General features: G+C 38.1%; 1 protein-coding gene across 8 annotated transcripts in view; it reads left to right on the top strand.

Annotated features, from left to right (window-relative positions):
- The window catches only part of cyrib (CYFIP related Rac1 interactor B), a 183903-nt gene that overhangs the window by 85679 nt on the left and 92224 nt on the right, over positions 1-6000 (top strand). The window contains exon 1 of one of the 8 annotated variants that reach the window (XM_020513006.2): positions 5207-5310. The exons of the other annotated variants lie outside the window; for them this stretch is intronic. The gene's annotated coding sequence lies outside the window, so the exon portion shown is untranslated. Of the gene's footprint in view, positions 1-5206; positions 5311-6000 lie in introns of those variants that run through there. 8 annotated transcript variants of the gene reach the window in all.

Here is a 6000-nt window from a genome sequence, read left to right as displayed (position 1 = left end):
AGCTGTACAAAACTCTGGTTCATGTTGCAGCTGTACAAAACTCTGGTGCGGCCGCACTTGGAATATTGCGTACAGTTCTGGTCACCGCATTATAGGAAGGATGTGGAAGCATTGGAAAGGGTGCAGAGGAGATTTACCAGGATGTTGCCTGGTATGGAGGGAAGGTCTTATGAGGAAAGGCTGAGGGTCTTGAGGCTGTTTTCGTTAGAGAGAAGAAGGTTAAGAGGTGACTTGATAGAGACATACAAGATGATCAGAGGATTAGATAGGGTGGACAGTGGGAGCCTTTTTCCTCGGATGGTGATGGCTAGCACGAGGGGACATAGCTTTAAATTGAGGGGTGATAGATATAGGACAGATGTCAGAGGTAGGTTCTTTACTCAGAGAGTAGTAAGGGCGTGGAATGCTCTGCCTGCAAAAATAGTAGACTCGCCCATTTTAAGGGCATTTAAATGGTCATTGGATAAACATATGGATGATAATGGAATAGTTTAGGTTAGATGGGCTTCAGATTGGTTTCACAGGTCAGCACAACATCGAGGGCCGAAGGGCCTGTACTGCGCTGTAATGTTCTATGTTCTATGTTCTATTAATGTATTTGCTTTCGAATTAAAGATTAAATATTTTTCAGCTTTAACAGTGTAGTTTCAGTGTAGCTTCAGTACGGCCTTCATTTAATTAGTTGGTTCCTTCCTTTGTCTGAAGGGATCAGAAGACTGAGATTGGTCTATGCTATTTTTATTTATAATTCTTGTGGTTCTAGTATTTAAATGCACCTGTTCCTTAAATATTTTTAATTCCTCTTGTTGATAATCTTTCTAACTGCTTTGAGAATTTGATTTCCTACTTAATACTTGAACCAACTCAATTATTTCCCTCTCTTTTTCTTCTTATTTGGTTTTTCAGTTTTATTAATATTTTTATGATGTCACTTGGTCGCCATGTTACCAGAATGTTTCAACTCTATTTCAAGGGAGTTTAGTTACTTCATGATCAAGTTTGCAGTTAAATCAATCATTTTTGTACTGAAAATTAATTTGAATCAAGTAGTTAAAATAAAGCAAGTTACAACTTTTTGTGGAATTGAAATTGCCAAGTAATTTAAAATGAAATAATTTGAGCTAGAGTGAAGATTAGAAATAAAAACAAAAACGTTGGAGGCCTAGCTGCATCTGTGGAGTCAGAAACTGAGTTAATGTTTTGAGTCCAGTATGACTCTGCTTTGGAACTGGAATTAGAAATGAGATTGCATGTCCATACATTTAGTTTTGTTTTCTCATGTTAGTACAGTAGTCAAAGATGTGGTTCCTTCCAAGTTTGTTCTTAAAAATTAATAAAGCTCCTTTGGCTTTTCTAACTGAAGTGTGGATTTCTTCATGCTGTCTCCTGTAGCAGCATTGGCAAAGTTTGTAAAATCATCTCTTATCCCAGAATCTAATACTGTGAAGCCTTTATAAGGGGACACAACAAAAAAAAATCTGCATGATGAAACATACAAGAGTTACTCAGACCAGGCGGGCAGTCTGCTTGATCAGCATCCCATCTGCCATTTTAAAAGTACACTCTGTACCGGTGCACAATGACAGCAGTGTGCCATTTATCACAATGCACTGCACAAACTAACCAGAGCTCCTTTCATAGCACTGTTCAAACCTATGACTTTTGCCACCTAGAAGGACAAAGGCAGCTAATCCATGGGAAGACCACCACCTGCAAGTTCCCCTCCAAGCCCCAATCCATTCTGGTGTGATACTATGTTGTTTGTTCTTCAATGTTTGTTCAAGACCCTGGAGCTTCTTTCCTAAAGGACTGTGTGAGTGCCCACATCAGATGGACTGCAGCTGTTGAAAAATGTGGCTCACTATCACCTTCTCGAGGTCACTTAAGGATTGATAAAAATGCTGCTTTGCCACCTGCACCCCATATAGGCAAAAATAGAACGCAGTGGGCACTCTCAATTTGAGAACTATGGTCAGACAATATAGGAAGACTTTTTGCAATTTTAAACAAGGAGTACAGCGTGTATTTAAAGTTGCTGAATCTGCAACTTTTGCCTATTTGGGATCTCTGACACTCCCCTGTGCAGCTCATTTCTTTCTGCTTCTAAATTCTCTTGGGCTTGTCACTTCTTTTGTGAGCTTGGCACATTTTATGGAAGAAACTGCTTTTGTGGAATGGTAAACTCTAAACCCAACATTGCAAAGCGGTAGAAATATCACTTTGTTTTTTGGATTGCCTACTCTCATTGCCGCATCTCAGAGGGAGAGTAATTTTTTGGCTACTACAGCTGGTGAGCAAAAACTCACTATTTGATTTTAAAACTGTGTTTCTTTCACAAATTCTGTTGCTTCCTCGCCCTGACTTTACCAGCCTCTTGAGTCAGAGAACATGCATGCAAACAATGAGGGGAGTTTTCCTTTGCTACCCCAGGGTCCATACCATTTACCAGCCTTAATTCTCTCATCTTTTGCTGATGGATCTGCTTCTTTGAGGAGATTTGGCTTTGGGGGGAAGGTGGATGGCTTGCTCAGATCCGTCTGTTACAGGCAGGGCTGTGAATTTCATTGGTCAGTTGGCATGGCAAGTGGTGTGAACTTGTGGAGGTATTTATATCTCGTTATTGCTGTTCAGTCATGTGTGGTGCAGGATTGATGGTTCTATTGATCTTTTCCTGTTTGTTTGTTCATTTCAGTTATTTCTAGAAATTTGTTGATAGTGTTTAACTTGGAGAAGAAATATTGAGTTCACAAGCAGTGACAATGACATTAGAAAACCAACCTGAGTCAAGATCCAATAGGCGCCTAGATTGTTGGTCTTTATAAACAGGTTTATATGCAGGTTTATGGAGACGCGACAGTGAAAGAATGATATGGCAAAAAGTGGAAAGGGTTTTGGAAGAAGAATTTATTTTATAGAGCTATGTCAGGAAAAATAAGTTATATAATTTTGAAGTAAGTTTTCCTTTCCCTCTGTCACCATGGAAAAATTTGTATAATGTGCAAGAAAGGTTTCAGGTATGTATAAACAATATTGTATATTTAGAAATTCTAAAGTGTTGCACTTTATCTTGGCTAGATGCTGTTGCATGAAACCATACAAAAATTCATGACCTTTAATCTCATGTGCACCAATGTTTGATTAATCATTTGGGTTTTGTGCCAGAACGCAAAGGTCTTTGAGTCACTATAATGAGCTGTGCAGTGAATTAAAATATACTATAAAGACACAATATAAAAAAAGGCTATTCTGATGTGGCAATGTTTCATTATTTTAATGCTTGAAATGTAATGTCAGTTGATGCAGAAATCACTTTTTCAGTTTTAGTGATACCTCTTCTAATGACTATAACGTTTGCTCATAGATGAGCTCAGCGTGTACCCTAATGTTTACTCTTGGAATTCTTCATAAGCAGCTCCAAAGTTGGCAGGCTGAGCAGTTCATTCATCTTTTTATAAGAGCTTTTTCTCTATCTTCCACCCCATATTATTTTGTTCGCTCATATTCCAAAAATATAGTCAGAGATTCAGCTGACTGGTTTTTTTTTGTGTGTGTGTATCTATCCATTTGAGGTTACAGGCATTCTTTAATACTTGTCGGTCAGCTAGCTGGTTTCTGTATGCAGTGGATCTGTAATCTCGTGACAGTTCTTTTGTTCAGAAAATACATGCGAAGTGTATTGGAACTTCTTCAAACCAATGCTCTGGTGCACATTGTACTGTTTCTGGAGTTGGTGGTGTTGGGTATGAAAGAGATTGTCACCCACATTCAGAAAACAACATTGGCAAGAGTATAAACAATCCACCGTCTACGGCGGAACTGGAGATGTATAGGTATGATGGGTTCCTTTCTCTGAAGGGCATGATGAACTAGTTTTTACAGCAAGGTTTCATAATGCAGATTTCACTCACTTGATTTCACAACTTGTCATGATAGGACTTTAACTGTAGATCTCTGGTTGTTAGGCAGGTATCATAATATCTGGACATGTGTGATTATTTTGTTATAAATAATAATAAGAAATGGATAAAGAACTGACATGATGTTGGGTGAGACTTTTTTTGGCAGATTAGCTTGGAGACCATTTAGAGTCATAGAGATATACAGCATAGAAACAGGTCCTTTGGTCCAACTCATCGATGCTAACCAGATATTCTACATTTTAATCTGTTCCCAATTTCTAGCATTTGGCACATATCCCTCTAAGCCCCTTCCAATTCATGTACCCATCCTGGTGCCTTTTAAATATTGTAATTGGACCAGCCTCCACCATTTCCTCTGGCAGCTCATTCCATACACATGCCACGCTATGCGTGAAAAAAAATCACCCCTTAGATCACTTGTAAATCTTTCCCCTGTCACCTTAAACCAATGGCCTTTGGTTTTGGGATAACAAGGTGTAGAGCTGGATGAACGCAGCAGGCCAAGCAGCATCATAGGAGCAGGAAAGCTGACATTTCGGGCCTAGACCCTTCTTCAGATTGGACTCACTTACCCTGGGGGAAAGACCTTGGCTGCTCTTCAGCCTATGCATGCCCGACATGATTTTATAAACTTCAATAAGGTCACCCCTCATCTTCCAACGCTCCAGGAAAAAGAGCTCCAGACTATTCAGCCCCTTCCTAAAGCTCAAACCCTTCAACCCTGGCAACAGTGCTTTTCTGAACCCTTTCAGAACCATTTCTTGTAGAATGTTGAGAAAGTTGAAAATAGTAAGAAAGATTTTCATAATGACTGGGGAATAATGGAAGTTTAACATAAATAACAGTAGTGAGAAGGGAGAAAGGGATTCAATAAGCGGGTAAGGAAGAAAAAGGTGGCTTGATTATAAATAGATTTGATGGCTCATTGATTGAAAGTTTGTTTGCATATTATAAACACTGACAGTTGGATCTGCTGAGGATTGAAGTGAAAATCTTGTGGTTTAACAAGCCTTAGATTTCATAGTGACACAAGATTAAGCTTATTTTTACATCTAAACATTTTTGCTTCTAAAATAAACAATGCTAATGTATAAATGCTCACTGTTGGAATATAATTAAGTTGCTATTTAACATCAGTTTCCATTCACATTTGACAATGAGACTAGCAAGGAGAACTTGAACAAACCATCCGGAAATGTCACCCACATGCAGGCGTGGTGGTGCATGACGCGACACTTTGGGAGGAAGTGTGGCGCGATTCTTTGGGCACCCAAGCTTTGTTAGTAGACCTGTCCAAATAAGGACATAGATGGGAGCTCAGAGTGCAAGATTAGTTGCGTTTCATTTGAAGGTCAATATTGGTCTTTTAATGCTGATGGATACAGCGGTTGTAAGTATTTGAAAGTGTAATACTTCATTTTGGATGTGATTTACGTAAAAGCTAAGGAATGAATTGTCTAGATTAAATTTTTCTTTCAGAAGCTAAAAACCAAAGTTAGCGGTATGGTAGACTATGATTATGAGGAATATCGTCTCATTCTGTCAAGATTAGGTTTTGTTAGTACGACGCAAGCATCTTTGCCTTTAAACAGTTTCTAATCTGTACAACCTGTTTCTTAATAAATAAGATTTCCACATGATGAGATTTGTAGCATCTTAAAAATGTACTTAATCTGACTTTTGAACTGCTACGTACAGAATAACCCCATAAATATAAATTGGACTTTTGCTCAATGTCGATCATTATGTTTTAGTGTAATAATAAACCTATATTATTGTCACTGTAAGCATAAGGCGGACAACATTTCTAGTGCCAAAGGCATAACTACTTTGTACAGTAGCAAATAAACCTAAGTGTAATACAATAGGTCTTAAGTCTAGAAACAACAAATAAAGAATTAAATTATTGAAATAGGGCTTTTAGAATCTAAAACAAGTAGAACAAATTATGTTTTCATTTTAACATCTTACCACATCCTGTTCTGTCTGTTACTTCCTGCTTCAAATTTATTGTAACTTTCATGCCAACTTCATGATTTCAAAGGCCACAAATTGTGTGGAGTAAAAAGATACCATGATT

Source organism: Rhincodon typus, chromosome 4, assembly GCF_021869965.1.
Source record: "Rhincodon typus isolate 14 chromosome 4, sRhiTyp1.1, whole genome shotgun sequence".
Taxonomy (NCBI): domain Eukaryota; kingdom Metazoa; phylum Chordata; class Chondrichthyes; order Orectolobiformes; family Rhincodontidae; genus Rhincodon; species Rhincodon typus.
This window is presented reverse-complemented; position numbering and strand designations above follow the sequence as displayed.